General features: G+C 47.1%; 1 protein-coding gene across 3 annotated transcripts in view; it reads left to right on the top strand.

Moving 5' to 3' along the window:
- Nucleotides 1-3,261: 3,261 nt before the first annotated feature.
- Nucleotides 3,262-14,733, top strand: part of Fndc3b (fibronectin type III domain containing 3B) — a 291,701-nt gene continuing 280,229 nt past the window's right edge. Inside the window, exon 1 of one of the 3 annotated variants that reach the window (XM_005343904.2) lies at nucleotides 3,262-3,427. The gene's annotated coding sequence lies outside the window, so the exon portion shown is untranslated. Of the gene's footprint in view, nucleotides 3,428-4,005; nucleotides 4,214-14,733 lie in introns of those variants that run through there. The other 2 variants (XM_026782781.1, XM_013347920.2) reach the window with 2 other exon arrangements.

Genomic DNA, 14,733 nt, shown 5'->3' with positions numbered 1-14,733 from the left:
GTTACAATGTAAATCGAGTTCAGGGAAGTCTAACTTTGCATTCTTTAGCTTTGAGGTAACCTACACATTCCACGAGTGACAGTGTTTTGCAATCTCTATACTGTATTATCTATTTTTTTTTTCTTTTCTCAAGACAGTGTTTCTCTGTGTAACAGCTCTGCTGTTCTGGTTCTCCACGTGTAGACCAGGGTAATCTCAAACTCACAGAGATCCACCTGCCTATGCTGGAATGAAAGGTCTGATCCACCACTGCCAGGTTTGTGTTATGAGGCTCGTGCGATCATTCTAATTTCATAGCATCTTCATTCAGATGTTATTTATTTGATTTAAATAAAACCTAAACTCTTTGGGAGTAGTGTTTTTTTTTTTTTTTTTGGTTTTTCGAGACAGGGTTTCTCTGTGGTTTTGGAGCCTGTCCTGGAACTAGCTCTTGTAGACCAGGCTTGTCTCGAACTCACAGTGATCCGCCTGCCTCTGCCTCCCGAGTGCTGGGATTAAAGGCGTGCGCCACCACCGCCCGGCTGGGAGTAGAGTCTTAACTGTCAGCATGGTTTCATGACTTGAGATGCAGGGCTGGTGGCTCAGGTTGCTGACATGGGGTAGTGGATATCATCACTCTAGATTGAGGCCCCTCTTTCCATTTCTAGAAACATGACTCGGGGCCCAGTCTTCATCATTTCCCAAGTAGGTTCAGAATATGTCTCTGACTCAAGCTTTGTTCTCTATCCTGCTGTGAAAACAATCAACCTTGAAACCCATTTCAATCAGTTCATGCCTCAGTAATCCCAATGTTTCCCACTGTATGAAAGCTAAGTCCTCGGTGGTCAGGAGCCCGTGATCAAAAGTCCCTCTTTTTCTTTGAAGCTTCCAATTTTCTGTCTTGTTAATAATACCTCTCGGAGAGACAGCTTCATTCACTCTTCCATTCATTTGCTCGCTCATTCAAAGAGGAATTAATATTTATTTGTTGAGTATCAGGTACTGAAGGTTATGATTTTAGCAGGAAACAATGGCACAATTTCAACAGGAAATTCAGGCATAGGGGATTTTGGTAACTTGCCTGTGGCTATGACGACCATGGTTTTCCTTATTCACTGTTTGCTACAGTTTGCGAGTGTCTACTATGTTTCTTTTCCAGTGTTAAACCTCTTTCAGAGGCTGGGCTAAGAAGGCTAAGCCCCGAGAGCACACCTGTGGACATGCTCGTTAGGTTTGTGCATCATTGTGCACTGATTCTTGGGAGAGGCAGGATTTAAGACAATTCCTTATCTCTGGCTGGCCTTGGAAAGAGCCGGCAGAGAGCTGCGGTTTTTAGGGAGGTGTCACCGCAACTGGTGTGTTGACCCTTCTTAATAAAGAGAAATCTAGTCAGTCTGTTGGAAGAAATAGGCAGAACTAGGTTTATTCTCTTAATTTTTCTCGTCTACTTTGACCTTCTTTGCCAAGCTTGTCCTTTAATTCCTGGATTTAACCTTTCTCCCTCTGAAGTTTGCTCATTTATCTCGTCCTTCAAATTCTCCCACACACTTTATAATCAATATATTGAACAAACAAAGGGGGGCTCTATAGTCAAAGGACAGTTCCAGGCCGAAGCAGAGAAGACGAACATGACTCAGCCAAGTGGAAGAGATATAAACAACTGCTGAGCAATATGAGAACCGGAAATAATTTTGGAGGAAAGAACTGTGGACTGGAGGCTGGGTAAAGGCAAGAGCTTTGGTGGGAACTGTGAGGAGTAAGATCACCTTGGGCAAAGAGAAAGAAGGCACATGTAGGGTCAGAAGTGTCTTTGGGAGCCAGGGAAGGTAAGTGAGGCTGGAAGGCATGGCTAGGGGAGGAGGGAGAAGGCACTGACCCGAACGCAGAATGCATGGCCGGAGCCTGAAACATTGGAAATGAGCTCTGTGGGCACCGAGGAACCCACTGCCTTTAAGGCAGGGTTCTCTTCCAGATAGGGCCAGGTCTAGGACTGGAACTATATTTCAGAACAATGGATTCTATAGCCTCCAGGGACATCTGCATGAAAGGGTTGAGCTTGATTATATTCACTATCTTAAAAATAAAAAAGAATTACAAATTCCAACAGGGAAAGAGCTATTTCTTAGGGTTCATGTGTCCTTGGGTTTTAATAAAGTCGTATTTACTGTTATATTTTAAGCTAATGCACATGATAGATCCTTTTTGGTCATTGTAGAACAGTTTAATAGTAGATGCTGGATGGAGTTATTCAGAATACCTGAGTAATAGAGAAGGAGAGTTGCAAGTTAATATTCCTGCTTTCAGAAACCCTTTCTATTTGTGGAGTGGGATGCCACAGCTCTCTTAACCTTCGGCAGAGCACACGAAACAGGAATATATTGTGTATTTAATTAATACACAGCAGACAGCTATTGAGTCCTTTTGTATTTGACACATAAAATCCAGATAAACAACAAGAAAAAGTCTTCAGGGCCGGCCAGACAGCGTGTAAGGGCACTTGCTCTCCAAGCCTGACGACCAGAGTTGGATACCCAGACCCATGTGAGGTGGACAGAACTGTTTCAAGCTTCTCACCCACACAGAAGCCATGGCGCCTGTGTACCTGAAGTCACACACACATTCGCTCATGCAACAGAAATAAAGTATGCCCAAACTAGGTATTACTGGAAACTAAAAAGAAGAATCTTAGCATGCGGGAGGCAGAGGCAGGCAGATCTCTGTGAGTTCAAGGCCAGCCTGGTCTACAAAGCTAGTTCCAGGACAGGCTCCAAAGCTACACAGAGAAACCCTGCCTCAAAAAAACAAAACAAAACAGAACAAAACAAACAAAAAAGAGTAACGCCCATACCTGGTACTGAAAGGGAAAATAGACATTTAAATTTTGATAGCATAAAGTTTGCCCACGCAAATCAGAATGCTGTGGCAAATTTAAGGAGTACAAATCCCTGAAAGATTCCTCCGGGGATTACAAATGAAAAAGGAAATATGTGTTCTAGGTGAAACTTACAAGTCAGCTTGAAAAATTACTGAGCAAAGATTGCATTTATAGTCATGTTTCCGCCATCAGCACCTCCTCCGGAGTCTCTTAACTCCCTTCAGTTCAGACTTCTCTATCCTGCGGAACCAAACTGAGCCGGTGAGTAGTCAGGCCTGGCTTAGGGGAAAGGGAGGCCTGGCCAAGTTACAGTGAGCTTGCAATTGTGACTGCGTGTGTAGTCGGAGGCGTACGGCAGTGGGCGGGCCCCGAATCCCCATGTGGTCCCGACATCATTGACATGGCGGAATCCCCCATCAAACCCTCCTGGTAGTTATTTGAGCAGCGGCGGCGGCCCGAGGAGGCGGCGGAGAGCAGCAGCGGCAGCGGCGGCAGCGGCGCAGGGGGCGGCGGGGATCCCGCGGACGGCTGGCTGGGACGGGCGCCTGGAGCCCCGTTTCAGCCCGAGGGGAGGTAAGGCTTGCGGGAGCGGCGGGCTGCCTGGGGACGTGCCACCCACGGTAGCTCTCGGGTCCCCGCGCTTCGGAGCCCGGGCCGGACACCGAGTCCGCCCGAGTGCGCTGCCGGCCCCGGAGCGCTCCGGGATGCCCGAGGAAAACTTGGCTGCGGAGTCCCGGTCGCCCTGCGACCGGCCGGCTACCTCAAGCTCCCGGCCGAGTAGGGGGCGGCCCCGCCTGCCCCCCACTCGCCCCCGCTCGCCGTGGAAGAAAGCGGAGGATGCGGGACGCGGAGCTCCCCTCCTCCCCTGCCCGTCGCTCCGAGGAGGAATCCGCTCCCCCGCCCAGATCCCCGCGGCAGGACCGCTGCCCGGGAGGGGGAGGGCGCGCGGCCAGGCCGAGGAATCTTCGACGTGTCACTTTGGGAGGCTGTAGATTTCCATATGGTGGAGGGAGGAGGGCGTGAGTGCGCGCGGAGCTGGGAATCGGGGACGCCTCTGCCCCCTCGGGGGCGCCGGGCTGCGACCCGGGACCCGGGATGCTTCCCGGGAGGGTCCCTGGACGATCGGTCGCCCCCGCCCCCGCCAGGGCCTCTTGGGGACACTCCCCGCCCGCCGCTGGCCACCTCTGCGCGCCACGTCCTCCCTCCCCGTCCTGCCCCCTGGGCTCCCCCCGGGCTAGGGGCGGGAACCGGCGGCCACGGCTGGACTCGGCGAGCCAGGCGGCTGCAGGCTCGGGCGGGGGAGCGGGGCGCGGCGGGAAGCAGAGGACGACCCGGTGCGTGTGGGCCAGCGGAGCGCGGGTCAGTCGGTCAGCCTCGAGGGGCGCCCCTGTCGGGGGTGGGGCGGCCGGGAGACGGAGCGGGTGGAATCCGCGCCCTGAGGCGGCGGGCGGGTTGGGCGGGCCGCGGGGACCGTCTGGTTCGGATGGCAGGCAGGGACGGGCTGCCGTGGGAAGGGCCTGTCACTCCTCGCGGAAAGCGGGGCCCGGGGCCGTGCCCGCCTGGCGTCCCCAGCGTAGGGCCGCGGGAGCCCCGAGGACTCTGCGGCCGTCCCGGGAGACCTGGCTGGGCCGCCGGGCGGCGCCGCTGGCCGGGAGCCTTCCCTGAGTGGCTGGGCTTGGAGGTTTTTCGAATCTCGGCTCCCACCCGGCAATCCCAGACTAAGGAAGCACTGGCATTTTATCCAGACAGTGCCGATTGCAGACTTCCTTAAAAGTTACAACTTTTTATTTTCTTTTCTCGCAGGCCCAGCGTTTTCTTTAAACAAAATGTAGAATTTGGCCGCTATGAGGCTGACGCTGGAGCCAAAAATGCACACGTTTATCTCCATCCCGACTAGTCCCCCTCCCCCTCTCCCCTCCCTGGCTTAATCATATTTTGGAACTGGTGAGGGCTTTGTTGGGTAGCCACCCTTGATGCTTGTCTGTTTATTTTTTAATGTGCAACTAATTTGATTTGAATTTCCTCCAGTTTCCAGGCCTTACTAGGAAAAGCTGGGGGAGAAGGAATATGCCACTTTCTTTTCTTTTCTTTTTCCTCCTTTTTTATAAATGTGGCAAGAGGTGGGGCATTGGGAAAGGGGAGGCACCGTGGTTATGGCAGAGTCAGTAGGAACAGACAAACCCGGAAGAAAAGGAATCCGTTCTGGAATAACATTCTTTTTAAAACAACAACAACAAAACAAAACAAAATTCAGGCTTTGAGCAAAAATTCACTGCTCTGTTCGGATTTGAGTCCCCGGGCCTCCTGCACCTCAAAGTTAGCCTGGGTCCGGGAACTTGAGCGATGCCACAGAGTCCACAGCAGCTCTGACCTGGGTTTGTGACTTTGGGGGGGGGGGGCTGTTGCTTCACTCCTCTTCGGAGGCTGACTCTGGATGCAGTAAAGACTGGTTGCAGTTAATTTCCTGGCTCCCCAGGAGCAGCTGTTGATGAGGGTAAAGGCTCTCTGGGCATGCTTCTGGCCGGACGGCACAGTTCTCAACAGCAGTTCTTTTTTGCTGAGATCCTGGCCTGGCTAAAAAAATGAAGCATAGTTAATTGATAATTTTTTTTTAAGGAATTGCTGTCCTAATATTGTTTTTAAAACCACATGCGCTTTTTAAGCATTTTGGTTTGAATGCTTATGAGGGAAAACATTTGTTTGACAAGATAGTGTTCCTTGAAGATCTCTTAAAATTTTGAGATTCTGGGGTGGGGGCTTGCAGTATCTGATGACAGTATATACAGTTTCAGAAGGACATACTGGTAATCTTTTAAGGCCCTTAAAAATAGCTGTCTTTAGAGCATTGGCTGGATGGAGCTGGCTTCTGGAGGAATGTTGAGGGTGGGCACTAGGAACTGGCTAGCTGTTTATTTCCCTGGCATTTGTGCCCTTTCTGCTCAACTCTTAAAACTTCCCAAACTTCTCAGTTTAGGAGAATGATCCATAGGGCAGGGAAGGGACTGGTGGTTCAGAGTTAGGATCATAGAACAAAATACAGGATTTCTGTGGTGTAGTCTTGGTTGATCCCCCAGAGCTGTCCCCTGCTTTGGCTCCCCTAGTGCTGGGATGAGAGGATGAAGCACCGTGCCTGTTCGAGATGCACTTACAGTTTGTTCCTTCTTAGATAAACACCATTTCTGCCCTTTATTTGACTAAAATTCTCGAATTTTGATTTAAGTTGCAGTACATGTACATTTTGCAACAAGGCCATCTAAGGTCACAGATGAGGATCAAGTAGATCCAAACACCGTCCAGTAGAGTTTCTCCAGGCTAGACATGTTCTGTCTAGACTGTCATACTGCAGCCAGGAGGCACATGCAAACTGACTGTTGAAATGTGGCAGGTGATTCAAGAACTGTTTTGAATTTTATTTTCTCTAAATTATTTTAAACTTAAATGTGAGACGCAGAACTTTCCGACTCCTGAGGCATTCAGCTGACCTGCATTGCTGTTTGAATCTCCACGTTAAGTGTTCTTTATTCACAACCAGAAGACTTAGGGCTACATTTTTAGTGTTGGCTATTGAACCCAGGGCCTTGTGCATGCCTGAGGCAAGTATTTACCACAGTGCTGGATCCTCAGCTCAGCCCTTGAATTCATATTCTAAATGGAATTTAAAGTCTAGCATGGCTGTGCTTTTCCAAAAAGAGTGAAAACCTAAGTACTTAACATTTTTAAATGCTTATATGTCATAGTCAAAACTGATGGGCTGGTCTTTAAATAGTTATTTAGTTGGAATAATTGTGTGTAGGAATTGCTGGAAAATTAGCCAGTTCTTACCTGCATTTCAGGGCAATGAAGTAGCATAGCCAGGCATTGTGGCTCACACCTCGAATCCTGGCATTCAGGAGGCAGAGGCAGGAAGATCAAGTGAGTTTGATGGGTTACATAGTAAATCCCAGGTCAGTTTGTCTAAGAAGAGAGACTCATGTCTCACACTGTCCCTCCTCAAAGTAGTATAAATGTTAGGAAGCAAGATGCAAGACGTTAGTAGAGTTGGAAGAAACAGAAGCACAACCCTGCACACTCCATCACCTGTTCTTTGGGCAGTTCTTTTCCATGACCTTGAGGTTGTCTTTCTGGAGTTGCAGCATTGGGCTGGAGTTTAAGTAGCCTTATTATGAAAACATAAAATTAAATCATCAAGCAGGGTGTGGTGGCCCATGCCTTTAGTCCCAGCACTCGGGAGGCAGAGGCAAGTGGATGTCTGGAAGTTTAAGGCTAGCCTGGTCTACATAGGGAGCTGCAGCCAAGGATGTTTACTGATACACTGTTTCGAAAAACCAGACCCCGAAGCAGTCCAGCACAAGATTTATTCACAAATTGTGCTAGACTACAGCAGCCGGAATGACCCTGCACATAGCAATAAACAAATGGGCAGAGAATTTTTTTGTCTGTTGCATTTTTGAAGTTTCATTTTGTCAAAGGAAATCCAAAAACTTCCTGATCTTGTATGAGATAGTGAAACTCCAGGCTCATTTATCCGACTCAGTTCTATCTGTACATATTCCAGAACTCAGTACTCGTTTCTGTTTTTGTTTGAGTTTAGGGGAGGGTGGAGGAGGTCGGAAGGGGCATGCTCATTCTTCATGACTGCACTGCAGGAAGATCAAGTTAATGTTTGAGTGTTTAATTTGTAAAAAGTATTTTCCCCCACGATAGAAAGAAGAGAAATACATTTTTACTTTGGGATGTGTGTTTTATTTATGAATGTGTGTGCGCGTGTGTTAGTTGTGGAAGCCAGAGGTGAATGCCAGGGTCCTAGTCTGTCACTGTCTGCCTCATTCTCTTGAGACAGGTTTCCTCCCTGAATGAACCTGGAGCTAGTGTAGCAGGCACCAAGCCCCATCAAACTTCCGGTCCCACTTCCCATTGTGCTGTGGGTCTGGGGATTTGAACTCAAGCCCTCATGCTTGCAGAGAAAGCACTTTTGCCCACGGAGCCTTCTCTCAGTTCTGTTTGCTTATGTTTTTAATCACTTGGCCTTGTTTCCCAAACACTGCAGGAGAAGACAGGTGAGGAATAACGTCTGCTTAGTGGGATCTTAAAGAAAACTTATTTTTCATTATGTACTTTTTTTGTGGGGACCTGTGCGTGTGAATGCGGTGCTCTGGGGGCCCACGCTGTAAAAGGTCTCCCACAGCTGGAGTCACAGGTGGTTGTGAGCTGTCCCGAGTTAATGCTGGGGACTGAACTCTGTCCCTCCACTGCAGCAGAGCAAACTCTTAACTGCTGAGCCAGCTTTTCAGCCCACACTTTAATAAGAAAGAAACAACTTCCATGTTCAGTATAAAGATGTTTGAATCTGTGTGTATCCTCTAGGGTCACAGGGATAATTGCAGGTCATAATTGTGACTCCACAACACAGTAGGATCCCAAAGACTTATGTCAATGAACCAGTTTTAAACTGCAGTGTTATTTTAGTGTGAGTATAAATCACATTGCCTCCAGCTATGGGAAAGTTACAAACTCAACTACAGGCGAAGCATTGGTGAATGAGAGTATGCAGACATATGAATGTCTTGTTCATACCCATTCCTGGGCCGTGGGGAACATCGCACTGTTTTCTCAGAATCAGGGTAAGAACCGTGTTATAAATAGAATTATAGTGTCCTAGGGAGTGTGCCAAATATGGAAACAAGATTTAACCGTGATATATGTGTGGTTCACTTTGCTAGGACATCAAGATGCTTAATACAAATGAGAGCCTCACTGTGATCTTCAAGATGCTGAGTGACAGGCAGAGACTGAGGGCTGTATCTTAGCATCGTTTTGGTGTCATCAAACCTAGCTTGTCAAGGAATCATTTTCATGTTCACCCACATGTCTCTCAATTTGGGTTTTTCCATCTTAATATACCGAAAAAGCAACTCGTCTGTCTTTAAACGGTTCCCATAGACATTAGTCGGTGTCTTTAAATGTGTTTGACAAAGCTTTATATGAACTCAATAATAGTCCATTATTCTCCAGAGTTTCCATTGGAGCTGCCCTTTGGAATTTGCATGTTTTTAGAGACTGTAGATTTGTGTTGGGACAGTTTGAAAAAAATAATTTAGTTTTCCTTCTGTGGTCAGTAAATGAACCTTGAAGCTTCGATGGTTTCCTTACTTCCTCCGTACTCTCAATGGACTAGCCCGTAAGTGAGGTCTCAAAGGCTGGTGCTGCACCTAAGCTATCCTCTCGGAACTGTTGGCAAGTCATGGTACGGCTGGACTAGCACGCTGAGTGCATGGCCTGGCCAGCGTGGTTTTCTCGGCTCGGGGTCACTGCTGAGATGAAGCAGGAAGTGCATTTTCTGAGAGGAGCGCTTCCAATGCTAAATGCTGGGCAAGGCTTCAGTCCTTGGGCTATCTGCGCCTTTCCCTTGAGCTCTCAGCCCTTGGAGCTGGCAAACGAGTCATGGTCTCCGTGCAGGCCACAGCCTCCTTGCTCTCTGCGTCACAACTGTTATTCTTCACATTGGTGTCAGTGTGCTAGAACTGGAATTTCGTGGTAGGACTCCATTTCCAGGGAAACCTTAGCCTGTGGGTGGTGGAGGAGCAACTTTATTCTTCAGTTTTCTTTGGTGATATTTGAATTAATATAATGTTCATAAACATATGCTTAGGTTCTATGTTTTGGAGCGATGGAGCATGCTTGGATTGTGGTGGCTAGACAGGGGAGCTCGGTCAAACCAAGTACAGGCACTCATAGAGGGTCACTTGGGGATTACCTGAGCCCTTTGCAATATACAGCCAAGGAGATGCCAGTCTGAAGTTGTGGCTCACCCAGGGGACGGTTCTTTGTAGTAGATTTAGCAGCAAGGATCAGTCCTTGGAGATCAGAGGTATGTGGGACAGGAGAGGAGGATCAGAGGGTGTGGAGTTTAAACCTACTGCGTGCCAGCCTGTTAGGTTCAGTGGCCGGCTGTCTGCCAGTGAGGATGTTTCCTCCTGTGACAATAGATCAGTCTTTGCATTTCTCCTGTCTGCCCTGCTTTGAGATGAGCTGGTTTTGCACTTGTAAGTCCTGATGTTCCTGGCAGTATTGTCAGTTATAATACAGTTCCTTATTGGAGCCCGTATTATATTTCATAACTAGAGTGTCATTTAACCTCCCTGGAACTTTTCAGTAACAGACTTTTTGAGCGTGTGTGCCGGGGAGGGGGTTGTGAGCTGACATTGAGCGATATTAGTGACGTTTCAGCATCAATTAAAGTGTCCCATGTTAAATGATCGTGTTTGAGCGGAGAGTGTTAGAAGTGCCTTCATCGTTCTAGATACAGCTAATTAGAAATGTTTAACTATCCAGACAGAACCAAAATGAGGCTTGACCTCCTATTCCTAATGAAAAGGTTTTAGGGTCACCAAAGTGGCTCACTCAGCCAGTGAAGGCACTGCCTGCCAAGGCTTGCATGACAAGCCCCTTTCCAGGCCTGTGCATCTCCTTGTCCCCGAAAGGCTTTAAGACGACATCGTTGCTTTTGTTTTCCTTTTCAAGACAGGCTCTCACTTAGCCCAGGCTGTCCTCCATCACTGTGTGCTGAGGGTGCCTTCAGTGTCTGCTCCTCCTGTCTGTGCCTCTCAGGTGTAGGACTGAGGACTGGGATTGAGTGCTGGAATTACGGCTGTGTGTTAGCCTTAGGTTTGCGGAGCAGGCCTTCTGCCAGTTGACTGTCTGCTGTGCCTCTGCCTTGAGCCTACTTGTAGGTATTCGTGAATTAAGTATTTAGATTTCTACTAAAGAAAGACGTTCTGAGTGACGGGAGGAATTTACCAGAAATAAGTAAATATCTTTAAACACATCTGTGAAGACTAATCTTGGTTGTCAACTTGACATGCCTGGGAAGAGAACCCTCAGTTGAAGAATTGCCTCTGTCAAGTGGCTCTTGGGCAAGTCTGTGAGGCGTTTTCATGATTGATAATTGACGTGGTGGTACCATTCCCTAGGCTGCTGATTCTGCACTGTGTCAGAAACGTAGCTGAACATAAGCCCGGTAGCGAAGTCAACGGTGGTCCTCCTCACTTCAGTTCTTGCTCTGTGTTCCTGTAGTGGCTTCCTTCCGTGACAAACTGTAACCTGTAAGCCAAATAACCCCTTTCCTCATGAGTTGGATGTAGTTAGTGTTTTATCATAGTAACAATAAGCAAGCTGGAATAACATCTCAGTATATTTTACACCCAGTCATTCAAGTATGAGAGTTTTTACAGCATAACTACTGTGGGAATAGATCTTTCAACTTAAAAAATTATTTGTCAGGCAGTGGTGGCGCACACCTTTAGCCCCCAGTACTCAGGAGGCAGTGACAGGCGGATCTCTGAGTTTGAGGCCAGTCTGGTCTACTGAGCGAGTTTCAAGACAGCCAGAGCTACAGAGAGAAACCCTGTGTCAAAAAACAAAATAAAATGAAACAACAACAACAACAACAACAACAAATTTTTGTATCTATTATGTGTCTAACCCACCTAATTCGTGGTGTGTGTACTCCTGCTGGGGTACAAGGAGTCAACCGCTGGCCACACTCCCAGAGCAAGCCGACCCTTGTAGCAGTTACCAGCTGCCGGCAGCTCTTCAGTCTGAGGTGAAAGCTCAGGGGATTTGCCAAGTTTTTATAGTAGTGTGAAATCTTTAATGTATTTTTAGGATACGTGCTCCATTTCTCTCATGTTTTAAGAGGTTTTCTGGGGGTCCTGGAGGGCATGTAAGATGCAGCGCTCACCGTGTAGAAGCCCTTGGTTTAATTTCTGCACAGTTCTAAATCGTAGCCAGCCAGCCACAGCCACCTGGTGTCCTTCATTGTTTAAATCAGTTGAGGAAGATAAGGGAAGTGATAAATATTGCAGTCTCTTTTTTTCTATTGTATGCTTTCTTACCTCAGGAAAAATAGCTCTGTTTTAGAGTAACACCGTTCTGGATTATTGAATTGGAGAATACTTAAAAATCCATTGAATCAAGTCCCTGGTGTGTGTTGCTGTTGGGCCTGTGAAATATATTTTCTGTGGAAAAGTTTTGTAGTTCATAAAAATATTCATCCAGAATTACCATATTGCCAGCAACTTTCTTCCGAGGTTTTGACCCAGAAGAAAGTGGGGACTCAGATGTGTTTAAGTCACGGTTTATAGCGGCATTATTTGAAGCAGGCCGGAGGTGGAAATAGTCTATGTCCGTCTACAGAGGAGCCTGTAGACCAAATACGGTATCCCATGAATATTCAGCTCCGAGGAGGATACAGTGCGCCCTGCAGCGTTCATGGACCCTGAGGCACAGAAGGACACATAGTAGTTGCTGTGCTAAAATGCCCGATGAAAAGCAACTCAGGGAGTAGTTTATTTTGGCTTGTGGGTCCGGATGTATAAAAGTCCATCATGGTGGGGAAGGCATGGCCGCAGGCAGGTGTGGGAAGCTTCCTGTTGAGGGAGGAAGAAGAGAGAGGAGAGAGAGGAGTAAAGACCGGAGGAGAGAGGAGAAAAGAGAAAGTGGGACAAGACCATAAACCTTCTAAGCTCACCTTTCTTGATGTATTTCCTCAGCATGGGTCCACCACCCAAATGTTCCCTAACCTTCCCAGATGGCCCCACCAATTGGGGATAAAGTGTTCACACCCATGAGCCTGTGGGAGAGGTTTTTCATTTAAACCACCATAGATATGTATCATATATTAAACACCATACATTTCTTTTTTTTTTTTTTTTTTGGATTTTCGAGACAGGGTTTCTCCGTAGCTTTTTGGTTCCTGTCCTGGAACTAGCTCTTGTAGACCAGGCTGGCCTTGAACTCACAGAGATCCGCCTGCCTCTGCTGGGATTAAAGGTGTGCGCCACCACCGCCGGCTTATACATTTCTACTTGTATGGGATACCAGGGATCAGTAAAGTGGCGGAGACAAAGTAGCTGGGCAGGGGGCAGTAATGGATGGCTAGGGTCTTTGTTAGGAATGATGAGGAACTAAACCTGGATCGTGAAGATGGTTGCACAGCTGTTATGGATGTATGTAACCCTATGAATTGCAAGCTTAAAAATGACTAGAATGTGAACTTGTTACTGTATTGTGTGAAAAATTTTACAAACTGAGAGAAAAATTGAAGCTATAATCTGGTAAGGCAGATTCCTCTTTCATCTTTTGTTTGTTTATTTTTTGAGATGAGGGCTCACATAGCCCAGGCTGACCTCGAGCTTGCTGTGTAGCTCAGGATAACCCTCTGATCTTCCCTCCCACTTCCACCTCCTGGGTGCTTAGATTAAAGGTTTCACAGGCGTCACTCACACTATGTGGTGCTGGGAGTCAAGCCTGGGACTTTCTGTGTGCTAGGCATTTCTGAATACCAACTGAACACCACTGTCCCCTCCCTGTGTGAAGATGTGTTTCCTCAGTTTTAACTGGTTTCCAGTGAGGAGGAAGCAAAGGTTGTAGCTCCCTGAGGGTGAGCTACACAGTACTTACACAGAGCAGGTGGCCTGTTTGTGTGTATGGCCGCATAAGAACACAGTCTTTCCTGACATGCTCGCTGAGCTGCGGAGAAGTGAACTAGATAGACCGTTCCGAACCTTGAGCTCTCGATTCACTTTTATGAAACACGTGGCTGTTTCTATCTAAGAAACTAGCCTGGTCATCTCGAGTAGTCGTGTGGGCGATAGTCACTTAAGTGATGGGATAAGAACCCTGGGCATCATGGGTAATTTATACATTTGAGACATTGGAACTATCAGATACATACGCCAGTGGAAAGGCTTACATTCACAGACAGATACACTCTAGGGACAATTGGACCCCACTTCCTGCTGCTCTTGGAAATAGTGAAATCACAAGGGTGTATCAGCAGTGGGCATGTGTATTCTCCAAGTGGGTACATTTCCTTTTGACTATAACCACGTAGAGCTATATATTGTATATCTATGTATACATTATAAAAATCTTACCGTATTTGTAAGTGGCTTGGCACAATGCCACCATGTGAGTGTTTATACCGTGGCTGGTCATTTTTGTGACCTTTTTTCTCGAGAGGAAAACTATTCCCAAGCAGTAGGAAAAGATGCTAGAGTCATGGTCTTCTATTGCAGAGAAGTGTGAAGAGAGCCACACTGCGCTTAGAGAGTCACGGAGGGGCAAACAGTGGGCCATTCTTTGCTATCAGCAGTGTGTTCCAGCATTATCACTCTAGATACTTTGTCCCAGTGGCTCTCAACCTTCCCAGTGCTGTGACCTCTACTGCAGTTCCTCATGTGGGGACTCCTACGATAAACGTCATTGGCTGCTACTTCATAACTGTGACTTTGCTTCTGCTATGAAGAGTAATGTAAATATCTGATATGCAGGCTATCTGATACGTGACCCCCAAAGGGGTCGTGGGGGTCGTGACCCACTGCTGCATTATTGTTTTTCTCAGACTTGAACATCTCCTAGAACAAGACCTCTTCAGGGTTGTTGGATTGTCTCATTGTCTCTCTGGACAATAGAGATGACTGCTGATCTAAATTAGGCTTCCCCTCCCCTCTCCTCCCTTCCCTTCCCCTCCCCTTCACCTCCCTTCTTTGGTGCTGAGATGGCCAGGGCCCATGTGCTATGAGCAAGCACTTTACCAATGTGCTGGACCCCCAGCCTAACTAAAGGGTCTACATGTTGATAGATGTGTCCCAAGTTGAGTTTGAACTTATTACCTCTCTTCAAGCACTCAGTTGGGATTCTTCTACTAAAGAATCTTGTTAATTATAGACATTTTGAGTTCCTATTATGTTGAGTTTTTTTTTCCCATTTAGGGTAATACACATTTAATTTAATTTAATACAAATTAAAGACATTTAATTTGTTTAATTAGATTTTCATCTATTGCTATTTTAGAAAAATCAAACTACTTCTAAGAG

The sequence above is a fragment of the Microtus ochrogaster genome, chromosome 1 (genome assembly GCF_000317375.1).
Source record: "Microtus ochrogaster isolate Prairie Vole_2 chromosome 1, MicOch1.0, whole genome shotgun sequence".
In the NCBI taxonomy this organism is placed as follows: Eukaryota; Metazoa; Chordata; class Mammalia; order Rodentia; family Cricetidae; genus Microtus; species Microtus ochrogaster.
Note: the sequence above shows the minus strand (reverse complement) of the source record. Positions and strands in the feature narration are given on the sequence as shown.